Source organism: Oncorhynchus mykiss, chromosome 17 (genome assembly GCF_013265735.2).
Source record: "Oncorhynchus mykiss isolate Arlee chromosome 17, USDA_OmykA_1.1, whole genome shotgun sequence".
Lineage (NCBI taxonomy): Eukaryota > Metazoa > Chordata > Actinopteri > Salmoniformes > Salmonidae > Oncorhynchus > Oncorhynchus mykiss.
In genome coordinates, this window is record NC_048581.1 from 81,138,459 (window position 1) to 81,152,067 (window position 13,609).

The window sequence follows — 13,609 nt, forward strand, 5'->3', positions numbered from 1 at the left end:
TTGTGGAGTTTGGAGAATGTCAGACACACACAGCCCAGGTTATATTTCACTGCAAACCAATCATCAGAGGTTATGTTCCTGTGACTTCTTTTGTTTCCTGTGTCATTTGCCCTGATTGAGACATCTGTAGTCAACTGTAAATGTATTCTGACAATCTATTTATGACCTTTTTAGCGAACACCAACCTTTGTCGTAATGTATTCCTTGTGTATTCCATGTATTCTCTTAAAACAACAGAGCAATTTGAGAAAGTGGAATCTAAAGATGCAACAACTAGGATGGGTTGCTAATATGACTAAGATTGTGCCTTTGGCTTCTGGACAACGAAAGAAAGATGATATGAAAACAGAGAAGAAATTAGGGAAGCAAATGGAAATACTTTCTCCAGAAAGCATGACTTAGCCACAGAGGAATCTAGGATCATTAGTAGCTTCTTTTAAAAAAATATCTGTGGATTGTTTCAAATCACCTACCTGGTTAAATAAAGGTGAAATAAAAAATATAAAAAAATACATTTGGGAAGCCTGCAATTTGGGCAGCGCGCTTGGCAATAGGCCTAGCTGATTATTGAGTTGCTGTTGTCAGTGAAAAGGATCTAAAATATGTGTTAAGATAGTGTCTTCTAGAGTATAATTTAAAATGTTGAGACAAGAAGAAGGGGAGGGGCATGTGGCGAAGATATAGGCAAGTCTCTCTCCACAAATGCTCAGCTGTCTCCTGCCAGTCTCATTGTGTGAATTGTTTTTTGTAGTTTTTGTCGTTTTTTTGTAATGATCTTTTTATTAAAATGTTATTAACAGGGGTTACATAGACAACCAGACAAAGTGCACCACACAGACTAAGTACAATAAAAGGAATTATGGATAGAGTTAAACATTAAACAAAAAGGCAGTCAAAAATTGAGAGAAAAAAATACAAACATCACAATTACAACATGGGTGGGTCGAGCCCTGAATGCAGATTGGCTTACAGCCATGGTATATCAGACCATATACAACGGGTATGACAAAATGTGTATTTTTACTGCTCTAATTACGTTGGTCTTTGTAAGATGCAGAGTAGGTGAACGGAGCATCTCTGCATGTGTGGTTCCCACCGTGAAGCATGGAGGAGGATGTGTGATGGTGTGGGGGTGTGGGGGTGCTTTGCTGGTGACATTGTCAGTGATTAATTTTGAATTCAAGGCACACTTAACCAGCACAGCTTTCTGCAGCGATACGCCATCCCATCTGGGTGAGCTTAGTGGGACTTTCATTTGTTTTTCAACGGGACAATGACTCAACACTCCTCCAGGCTGTGTAAGGGATATTTGACCAAGAAGGAGAGTGATGGAGTGCTGCATCAGATGACTTGGCCTCCACAATCAGACCTCAACCAAATTGTGATGGTTTGGGATGAGTTGGACTGTAGAGATAAGGAAAAACAGTCAGCTCAGCATATGTGGGAACTCTTTCAAGACGGTTGGAAAAGCATTCAAGGTGAAGCTGGTTGAGAGAATGCCAAGAGTGTGCAAAGCTGTCATCAAGGCAAAGGGTGGCTACTTTGAAGAATCAAACATGTTAAATATGTTTTGATTTGTTTAACACTTGTTTGGTTACTACATGATTCCATAATTGTTATTTCATGGTTTTGATGTCTTCACTATTATTCTACAATGTAGAAAATAGTAAAAATAAAGAAAAACCCTTGAATGAGTAGGTGTCCAAACTTCTGACTGGTACGGTATAGGCTAGGCTACATGTGACTGTATTGTGTGTGTGTTCAGGTACATGCATATGAGTGCAATAGCGATAATGTTTAGGAAAATGTCAAAGATTAGGTTATTCATTTGTCCTCCACATGTCCATAGATCTACAGTATGTTAATTCCCCTTTATTCAATATAAGACATAATTCAACTTCTTAAAAACCCTTAGTGGGCTTCCTGTTAACAACATGACAGAAAACAGGGTATATACTGTTTTTGGGGTGTGTCGTTTCATTTGGGGACTCAGCAGTGGGGGGTTTCAAAATTGTATTCTTATGTGATGCACTACTCAGTCTGAGTTAAGTTATTATTTAATACTACTGAAACATAAACAGTTTATTTAAAGCAGTCTCCTGGAATGTTCGGGGCATGTGGTCAAGAGGTAGAAAATTCTAACTTTCTTAAAAATGGAAAGGGTTTTAATTGCTATGCTACAGGAGACCTATTTATCTTCAACAGAACATGTTGAAGGGGGACTGGGTGGGCCAGGGGTACTTTTCTTATTTTAGTTCAAACAAAAGAGGCACTGCCATCCTTGGAAATACAATGTCCCATTTATTATTTGAGCACCAAGTTACAGACCCTGAAGGACTATTTATTTTGAATACAGGTAATATACTTGGTCAACGTCTTACTATACTAAATGTATATGCCCTGAACACATACTCCACCAAAGGGTTTATTTCAGGAGATTATATCTGGTTTTGGATTAACTGGATAAATCTTCAGCTGCTCCAGTCTCGATTCATAGAGCCTCAAATACTCTTAGGAACATTTGTGATTCATCTGGTTTAGTAGACATATGGAAAGAGCTCAATCCTAATGTCAGAGACTATACTTTTTACTCTAGGCCCCATAATTAATTTTCTAGATTGTGCTATTTTTTATGCCCTCTACTTACATGCATGTTGTCCAGTCATGTGCTATTGCTTTTATAGTCATTTCTGACCATGCCCCCAGTGTATATAGATAATGAAATTGGCAAAACAATCCCAAAACAAAATACGTCTCTGCTTAACAATAAAGGATTCTGCTCTGTGATAAAAGATAAATTATCACATTACTGTCTCGACAATCAGCTCTCTCCTGTCTCAGCTGCAATTGTCTAGGATGCTGCTAAAGCAACTATAAAGGGTTTTATAATTTCCCAAGCCTCTCTGATCAAGAAGCTTAGGATGGAAAATAGGGAAAGGTTGGAGGCTGAAGTAAAGCCTGTAGAACTTATTCATAAACAACAACCAACCCAGGAGAACAGGAAGTCACTAGCTCATGCTGAGGCCAAACTCTATTTAGATCATACAAAGCATGTAAAAAAAAACTATTGTTTTTTACCAAGCAAAAATATTCTGAGTTCGGTAATCGTCCATGCCGTCTACTTGCACACCAACTTAAAAAATAACAGAACGAAAGATCGATTATGTCTATAAGGATGGCAGATGGCTACACTTCTTATGATCCATTGCTTGTCAATAATATGTTTTGCGACTTCTAAAAATCTCTTTATACTTCACAATGTACAAGATCTAACAACAAAATTACAAAATATCTGAATAAGATAGTCTTGCCCACTACAGTATATCAAAGGAGCATAGAAATAGACTAAATGCTCCCTTCACTCCTGAAGAGGTTTGGGAAACTATTAAGGCAATGCCTTCTGGCAAGGAACCCAGCCTTGATGGCTTCCCGGCAGAGTTCTTTGGCCTATCTTCATGCCTGCTCTAAATGATATGTTCGAAACAGACATCATGCCAGAGTCCTGGAAAACTGCATCCATTAGCCTGTTTCTATAAAATGGACAATGTGAGACGTGCTAATATCATAAACCATCTTGGCCGAATGAAAGACCCTGCACTCATTGTCTCTCTCGATGCTGAAAAGAGATGAGTGGAAATGATTGTTTCCTGTATTAGAAAAAGTCAATCAGTTTTTTATTAATTTAGTAAAATTACTTTATTCTGACCCATCAGCGGCAGTTAACACAACTGGTAAATGATCAGAAAGATTTCCTATCGGTAGGGGCTATCGTCAAGGCTGTCCTTTATCTCCTGCTCTGTTCTCGTTAGTCATAGAACCACTGGCTGAGGCAATAAGGTCTAGGGGCATCTCTATGGGTGCCGAAAATCATAGAATTTCATTAATTACTGATGATGTATAATGGATATCATATCTGAATATGGTAGCCTGTCGGTACAAAATTTACACAGATAAATCCATGGCTTTACCTTTGAATATCCCCTCTACAATCAACTTAGAAACGCTATCTCCATTCCAATTGACTGAAACAGACTTTAAATACTTGGGCTATACAGTACCAGTCAATAGTTAGGACACACCTACTCATTCAAGGTTTTTTCTTTTATTTTTAGGATTTTCTACATTATAGATAATAGTGTAATAATGAAGACATCAAAACTATGAAATAACACATATGGAAATATTTAGTAACCAAAAAGGTGTTAAACAAATGATAATAGATTTTAGAGTTGCCACCCTTTGCTTGATTTCTGTGTCCAAACTACTTTTGACTGGTACTGTATATATATATATATATATATATATATTTTTTACAAGTTGCGGGCCTAAAGTAAATTAATATATCCTAGTAATATACGCCACTTTGTCTACCTTGAGGCCCAACTAAAGGAGCAAATTAAGGAACGTCATTGGAACGTCATTGGGTTTTGGCTTATTCTTTCTACCTCAGTTCTGTAAATGAAAAGCCTTGTTACAATACACCATAACGCTTATTAACGATTACTTTGCATACCTACCATGGCATGGTAGACGGTTCCATCCCGAGGTAGTCAGCCATCGATATGCGGTGCATGGACTACCCAAATAGGGCAAATAAAAGTTAATCATGTTCACGGCCATAAGCTGTCGATGACTGGGGGTCTGTCAAACATCTCTCCACCGAGGATGTCTTGCAGGAAAGAGGCCATGAACTCGGTAGGATTGCACCCTTCTGTCCCTTCTGGGATTCCGACCACATGTATGTTCTGTCTCCGGAAACGGTTTTCCTGTTTATCTAGACTAACCTTTAGCTTCACGTTCTCGGGGGTAACTCATAGTTTTTGGTCTCCAATTCGGTAAGCCGCTTATTGATGTCGGTGAACGATGTTTCCATATGTTGTTTGTAGTGTCCCCATAGTTGACTGGACTTCTGTCATAATTTCAGCTTGTAGACTTGACACAGAGGTACAAAGATTGGTCATGAAAATCAGAGTGTAGCGTAGCCATTTCTGCGTGGATGGTGACTAGCATCTCCATAACTTTAGCATCCGCCATCTTGTTGCGAGTCCTCGTCGTGTCTTCTTATTTACCGTTCTGTCTCATTTTCCCAGTTACAGACATTTCCAAGAATGCCACCCAAACATTGCTAGAGCCAGTAGGTGTGCAAAGTGTGTTCTCTGCACACCCACAGGAAAGGAAGACCCAGAGGATAAGTTCGTTAGAGTTAACTGCACCTCAGACTGCAGCCCAAAAGTATCAACCCTAAGTGGAGAGGCCTCGGAACACGTCTTTACGCAGCCATGTTGAAACCGTACCCGTTTTTGTACCGTTAATCTCTGTCATTTGGTTACATTAATTTCTGTTAATGTATGCATTAATTACAGTCTGTTCTCATTCTTGGAGTGGAAACATTGTTTGCTACACATGTGAAAAACACGTTTTGGTTTATTTCACAACCATCATTTATGAGATTTGTCAATTCTTTCATTGTCTTTTGTCTGGAGTGCTCCATGTGAGCAATGAGCTTGTTTGAGCAAGCATAGAAGTACCTGGCCTGCTGCCGGTAATTGCCGACTAAAGGAAACCCTGTGACAGAAGCGTCCTCTGACTGCTCTGATTCTGGCCATTAACTTTCCTCTCCACTGCGTCCTGCACAGATTGGACCCCTGACAGGTAACACATGGGTTGTTGCCTCTGCTGGCTCTCAGGGGACTCTCGGGGCCTGCAGGAAGACGCACACCACTGACTTGGGCACTGGCATCAAACTTTTCCTGATGTGCATTGTCTCAAACAAACTCCCTCTCCATTTCCAAACGTCTTCTGCAAACTCCCTCTGCCTGCAACACTCACTGAATGCCCACGACTTCTTCTCTGAGGGAAATGGGATTGTGTCATTACCAAGGTTACTCCTAAAAAAGCAAATTAAGCCATAAAATGTTTCTTCTACTTCCTGCTGTCTTATGCTTTTTTCAGAGTCAATCACCCCTGGCAAAGATTTCCTTTACATGGAGAGGGGGGCACACAACATAATAAAAGGACGGCAACTCTGGATAAAAACATCCCAAAATGATCCCAGCTGTCAGAATGGAGTATCAGAGCTGCAACGTCTCTGAAGCATTGAGACGGGTGTGTTGAGTTGTGTCCTGGCTGCCAAGTGGTGGATCTCTCAGTCCGTCTGTCTGTCTCTCTATTACTGATGACACCCCATCGGCTCCATCTCTGCATAACAGCTCTACAGCCAGATAGAAATGTGAAAAATAACGCCTCACAAATAGTTGTTTTCTCTTTACTTCTCTCTAGGTTTAGTAAAAGAGAAGTAGGCATTTAAAAAATTCCTGACGGTTATGATCCGGTCAATTTAATGACCTTACTTTTAGAATTACGAACCAACCATTTAGAGAACAGCAAAAATGTGATTGGAGGTGGAGGCATGGAAAGTTGGATGTCCCCTCTAACATCAAAGCTGTAAAATAACTAACATTATGAAAAAGCTCATTCACCTGGAAAACATCCTTTGTTCGAGTTCAAGGAAAACAATACAATGTGTTACTGTGAAACCATAAAGCCAGTACTGCGAGGCCATTTGGCTAATCTTGATTTTCAGACACAAATACATTAATTAGTATCCACTCCACACAACCATAGAGGAAGACAGAGGAAATTAGGAGAGGAGAGATAAACAAATCTGCACTGACACACACACACACACACACACACACACACACACACACACACACACACACACACACACACACACACACACACATACAGAGAGAGAGAGAGAGAGAGAGAGAGAGAGAGAGAGAGAGAGAGAGAGAGAGGTGAGCTCCTAAAACACAGTGTGGATGTCACTGGAATGGAACCTCATTATAACTAGGTGATTATAATTAATCAGGAAGTTAGTGGCTCGTTTTATGATGGAAAGAAAGCAAATTAAACATTTGAACATGCATACTGCAAGCTAATCCAACTCATACAGGTCAATAAAGTGAACATGTGACAGAGCAAATGGTCTATGGTTTTGATTTTGACAATTACTTACAGCAGACATTTGAGTGAAAAAAAGAATAGGCTAACAAGCCTATATTTGTCAGAGAAACAAAGAGACAGAAGAGAAAGCTAAAGATACTCAACTACTGCATGCTGTCATTCCTTTGGCAAATTAGTTTCTTCAGGCATTATATTGGTATTGTGGGATGCTCCATATTGACATTATCTATTGTCCGTTTTACAGAGGAATGAGAGGAGGACGGGGAGGAGAAAATCACTTGTGAAGAATGTATTCGGTCTGTGTCCGTGTTTTATATCTTCAATTTCTTCTTTACTGTGGTCTTCATTAAATAAATGTCTCCAATTGTTTCCACTACAAGGTCCAAATCTTTTAATGCGGGTTCTTCTTGATAGTATTCTGATGAACATGAAATGAAATACATTGAATCGGTCGTTTCAAAAAGACGCAGCACAACCAAAACAATCCATTAAACTCAATTATTTCAGCTTGTTTGGGGACCGAATGAAAGCAGTGGAGATCTGTCAAACATACTTAATACTGTGATTTGCTTAAAGGTCCAATACATCCATTTTGATCTGAATATCAAATCATTTCTGGATATCAATTATGTACCTTAATGTCATTGTTTTCAATTAAAATGGTCAAGAAGAAACAAAAATAGCTTCTTAGCACAAAGCTATTTCTCAAGCAAGAATTGTGCTAGGACTGTGTGCGAGTGGTCTGAGTGAGCGGCCTAATTGGACTAGCCGATTGGGAGGGACATAAAAACTAGCTGTTATTGGCAGAGGGCAAACTCTCCTTGTTATTGGTAAATTAACTTATACTGCCTGATGTCACCAGGCGGTCCAGAACCCCTCGCATGAAAAACAAGCTGAAATTTCAGGCGGTCTTTTAAAACAACTCTTACACTAATATGGCATTATAATACTTTTTCCAATTTCACAGTATTATTCCAAATGAATAGTGTGGAAATATACACTGAGTGTACAAAACATTAGGATCACCTTCCTAATATTGCGTTGCACCCCCTTTTGCCCTCAGAACAGCCTCTATTAGTTGGGGTATGGACTACAAGCTGTCGAAAGTGTTCCATAGGGATGCTGACCCATGTTGACACCAATGCTTCCCACAGTTGTGTCAAGTTGGCTGGATGTCTTTTGGGTGGTGGACCATTCTTGATACACACAGGAAAAACTCAGCAGTGTTGCAGTTCTTGACACACTCAAACCGGTGCGCCTTGCACCTACTACCATAACCCGTCCAAAGGCACTTAAATATTTTGTCTTGCCCATTCACCCTCTGAATGGAACACATACACAATCCATGTCTCAAGGCTTAAAAGTCTACACTGGTTGAAGTGGATTTAACAAGTTACATCAATAAGCAATCATAGCTTTCAACTGGATTTACCTGGTCAGTCTATGTCATGTTCCTAATGTTTTGTACACTAAGTGTATATACAGTACATTCGGAAAGTATTCTGACCCCTTCCCTTTTCCACATTTTGTTGTCACAGCCTTATTCTAAAATTTATTATATATTTTTTTCCTTAAATCAATCTAAACACTATACCCCATTTACAAATGTATTACAAATAAAAAAACAGAAATACTTTATTACATTAGTATTCAGACCCTTCGATTTGAGACTCGAAATTGAGCTCAGGCGCATTCTGTTACCATTGATCATCCTTGAGATGTTTCAACAACTTGATTGGAGTCTCCCTGTGATAAATTCAATTGATTGGACATGATTTGGAAAGGCACACCCCTGTCTATATAAGGTCCCACAGTTGACAGTGCATGTCAGAGCATGAGGTCGAAGGAATTGTTCGTAGAGCTTCGAGACAGGATTGTGTCGAGGCACAGATCTGGGGAAGGGTACCAAAACATTTCTGCAGCATTGAAGGTCCCCAAGAACACAGTGGCCTCCATCATTCTTTAATGGAAAAAGTTTGGAACCACCAAGACTCTTCCGGAAGTGGCAAGATGGCGAACTGAACACTGCTATGTAGAACACCTCAAGATAAAAATGTGATATTTAATATCGGTAAGTTAGACTAAATATTAGCACTGCGCAATCTGGTGGGTAATAACCTTCAATCTGGATAACAACCCAAAACAAATCAGAAGACTGGAGAAATGTATCTACAAATATTATGAATGCAAGCAACACCCAAACATGATGGAGAGTAAGACAGGGGAACCTATTTCAAAACCAAAACTTGACTCTTCTACAGACACAGACAATTTAATATTTTCACCAGCGGGAATGGTAAAGATCGAAACCCACCTGTTAAAATCAATAAATGACAAACTGGGTATACTTGAACTAGTCAGTAAGGATATAAAAGAGTTGAAGGCCTCGAGATGAGTGACGAAAAAGCTGCGACATTGGAGAAAGACACAAACAAGCTAAAAGGGACAGTCAATAAGATTGAAACCGAAGTGAATGAACTTAAAAAGGAGAACATCATTCTGAGAGCAGCCTTACTTGACATACAGGCTAGATCCATGAGAGAGAATCTGGTAATCTGGTACTTACAGGAATCCAAGGGAAAGAAGAAGTACTGAATCTGTAGTTAGAGAGCTCCTCCTTACAGCGCTTCAGATTCCACATGAAGCTATTGACAAAATGACAAAATCCAACTTGAACTTGTACACCGCTTTGGACAGAGAGGGCAGAGGCATGAACGCCCAATCGTTGCCAAATTTGCTTTCCTTAAAGATAAAATAATGGTTAAAAGCCTGTGTAAAAGACTTGCTGGCATGAAAATTGGCATGAATGACCAGTTCCCAAAGGAAATTGCAGAACGGTGTAAAGTTCTGTATCCAATTTTCAAAGAGAAAAGATTGAAATGGAAACGCGTAGCTCTTGTCGTCGATAAACTGTATATTAATAACCAGTTGTTTTGAGACACAAAGACTACTTTGTCATTTTAAAAATGACAAAGTTCTCATAGAGGTTGCAAATAAGGAAACACGTCATTCTAGCCCGGTTATGGATTGTAATAATACAAAAAATATAGCTTTTCTATCTATTTTCTAATATAATTAATTGGAACACAAAGCACTAATTCAACATGGTGGAGATAAAAACTCAGTAAACAGAAGGCACAGTATGTGTGGATGGATGGTGTGGTGTGTGTTTTTTGGTGTTTGGGAAAGTGTGGCATTGAGTGAGAAAGGAAATGGTTGCATATCCCTGAACCAATGTATTTCTGTGAGCAGGGGTTGTGAGAGAGCGTTCAATGTTGTTCAGATGAGGGATATACATTTTATCATGAATTATACATCTTATTTATTTATTGTCCTACCATAGTGGAACAGCGTTTTAAAATAAATTACACGTGTAATTTATTTATTGTTCTGTCACGGGGAACTACATTTTTTAAATAAATGATACATCTAATTTATTTATTTATGATCCTATATTGATGGAAAGGTCCACAACCCTATACCCTAGACACCCACCTGAATGACCCAGATACTAAGGAGAAGTCCCTAACTGTTTTATGGGCCTGCTGTAAGTGGCCTGTATGCAGCCAAAATGTGGTCAGAGACCTACAGCAGCACTACCCCCTCAAGATTCTGAGCCTGCTTGGCTGGGTTGGTCCTAAAGCCCCCTGAAGGGAGAGCATAATATACAAGGAAATTCTCAAAGCTGCTAATGAGAACCATGATAACCTTGTACCTATCCGGTGGGGATTCCTGTGGGGTGCCCCCACACAGGCAGTGGCAGTGCTGGCAACACTAGCTGCAGTAACCCATGGGGAGGGGTCACACTCAGACATTCAGAGAGGGGCCATATTATTGAGGCCCTGGTGGCACAAAATCAAAGGTTTGACTGCATGGAGATGCTTGAGAAAATGGTCAATCCGGGGGACCATGTTGTGGGTGTTTCAGGGGTTGGGGGTACATCTGACCTCCATCATCTATGACGTGACAATGGTTAATATGGTTAATGCAGGCCTTCTCATACAGCTGCAACTATATATGCATTCGTAAATCAAGACCTTTCTTGAGTTGGGCTCTGGGATGGTGCAACTGTTGAGAATGTGAGTCTATGGTTGTTGTGGGTGCAAAGGGATTGAGTGTGTATGAGTGTGTGAGTGTGTGTGTGTGTGTGTGTATCCCAGAACTGTGGCGAGGGAGTAAAAGATGTTAGGGACAATATAGGATGATTCACAATAATTGTTTGCTAATATAATAATTGCTTGCCATAATGTCATTTTGGTAATGACGAGACTGGTGAGAGGTAAAAATCCATTGCACAAATTGCCTACATTAGTACAAATATTAATAGCTAATTATGGAAAATAAGATAAACAGTATTTTTTAAATATATATTTTTGAATGGCTATATATAATACATTTGGCGGTTGATCTGCTTCTGTTCTGTGGGTGGCACTGTGTGCTCTTTTCGAAGGATGGGATCCGGGGAGTCGGGTGTGGTCTGCCGGGCATTGGGATGACAACCCAACTCGGGATAAGGAGGGCTTTTAGTAGGTGGAATAGTGAGGACCAATTGGAGGTTTACTTAGTAGCAATGCAAATAACATGATACAGCTATATAGACACTCAATCATCATGTTACTTTTCAATGGTATGTTTACAAACATGTACAGTATTTTGATAAATAGATTTGAAAGCTTGTGTCTCATTATGGTAAGTGGTGAATAAGTATAGCCAGTTATAATTATAATGGCTTAGCAGATAATAAGAAAAGACAATCAGTATTTACCTGGCTAAAAGAGAAGGAATAAAATATATATTGTTAGCAGGAAACTCATTCAACAATTTTAGATAACGTTTTGTGGAAAAAGGACTGTGGGGGCGAAATATATTTTTCCCATGGGCAAAGGAATTCAAAAGGGGTGATGGTTTTAATTAACAGTAATTTTGATCCAAATGTGCAAATTGTCCAAACAGATCATCAAGGTAGATTGATTATTTTATTGGACAATAAACAGACATGGCTTATTAACCTATACGCTCCAAATAATGATGATCCAAGCTTCTTTGAAAATATATATGAGAATTGATCAACTCTACAAGCAACACTAGACTATTATTAGGGTGGGAGGTTTTAATACGGTCTTAAATACCTCTATGGACCGGAAAGGAAATCACAACTATCACCCTCAGGCACTTAAGGAAATCATGAATGTCATGGATATATTGGAATTAGTGGATATATGGAGGCTTAAATACACTGACCTAGTGAGAGATACATGGCAGGGGCTTAATCAAGCTAGTCATCTTGATTACTTTCTTATGTTATTCTCTCTGGCACCAAAAGATAGGGGACAGAATGCGGTCGGATCATCACATATTACTCTTACAGAATTTCCATGTGGGCGAGGATATTGGAAATGTAATCAAAGCCTACTGGATGATAACTAGTTTATAACTACGATAGAATCATTTATAACTGACTTTTTACGACATAACGTAGGTACAGCAGATCCATTTTGGAATAGACAATTTTAAATGTGCCTTTAGAGGCCATGCAATTCAGTACTCATCTATAAAACAAAAGCAATTTAGATCAAAAGAGTCGATAATAACAAAGGAAATTTAAGGACTAACAGTACAGTTAGAGAACAGAAAGAAATGGAGGAACTTATTCAAGAAAGTTCCAGTGTAATATATTATAAAAAATAAAGCGAACTGGATGGAATATGGGGGAAAAAGCACCAAATTATTTTTCAATCTTCAACATAGAAATGCTACCAAAAAATGCATTGAGACTTGTTACAAATGATGGAGTCAGGCATGATTCACCGAATGATATTTTGAAAGAGTAAGTGAAGTACTTTAAGAATATGTTTTAGTTTCAGTCTCCTCCATCTCCACTAACCGAAGCTAATTGTATGGATTTGTTTCCTATGAATAATGTAAAATTAACATCTGAACAGAAAGACTCATGTGAAAGCCAAATTACAGAGGAAGAAATTCTTGATGCAATTAAAGCCTTTAAGGCTGGGAAAACTCCAGGGCTGGATGGCATACCAGTGGAAGTATACCAAACTCCAGGGCTGGATGGCATACCAGTGGAAGTATACCAAACTTTTTTTGATATACTCAGAGGACCATTATTAACTTGTTTTAACTTCTTTGGGACTGGGGGGCAGTATTGACTAGCTTGGATGAATAAAGTGCCCAGAGTAAACTGCCTGCTACTCAGGCCCAGTTACTAATATATGCATATTATTAGTAGATTTGGATAGAAAACACTCTGAAGTTTCTAAAACTGTTTGAATGATGTCATATGGCAGGCAAAAACCTGAGAAAAAATCCAACCAGGAAGTGGGAAATCTGAGGTTTGTAGTTTTTCAAGTCATTGCCTATCGAATATACAGTGTCTATGGGGTCATATTGCACTTCCTAAGGCTTCCACTAGATGTCAACAGTCTTTAGAACCTTGTTTGATGCTTCTACTGTGAAGGAGGGGGAATGGGAGCTGAGTCAGAGGTCTGCCAGAGTGCCATCAGCTGACCTCGTGCTGAGCTTGCGTTCCATTGCAATTCTACAGACAAAGGAATTCTCCGGTTGGAACATTATTGAAGATTTATGCTAAAGACATCTTTAATATTGATTCTATACATCGTTTGAC

General features: G+C 39.2%; 1 protein-coding gene across 2 annotated transcripts in view; it reads right to left on the reverse strand.

Moving 5' to 3' along the window:
- The window catches only part of LOC110494690 (potassium voltage-gated channel subfamily D member 3-like), a 122,171-nt gene that overhangs the window by 22,000 nt on the left and 86,562 nt on the right, over nucleotides 1–13,609 (reverse strand). The window lies entirely within an intron of this gene.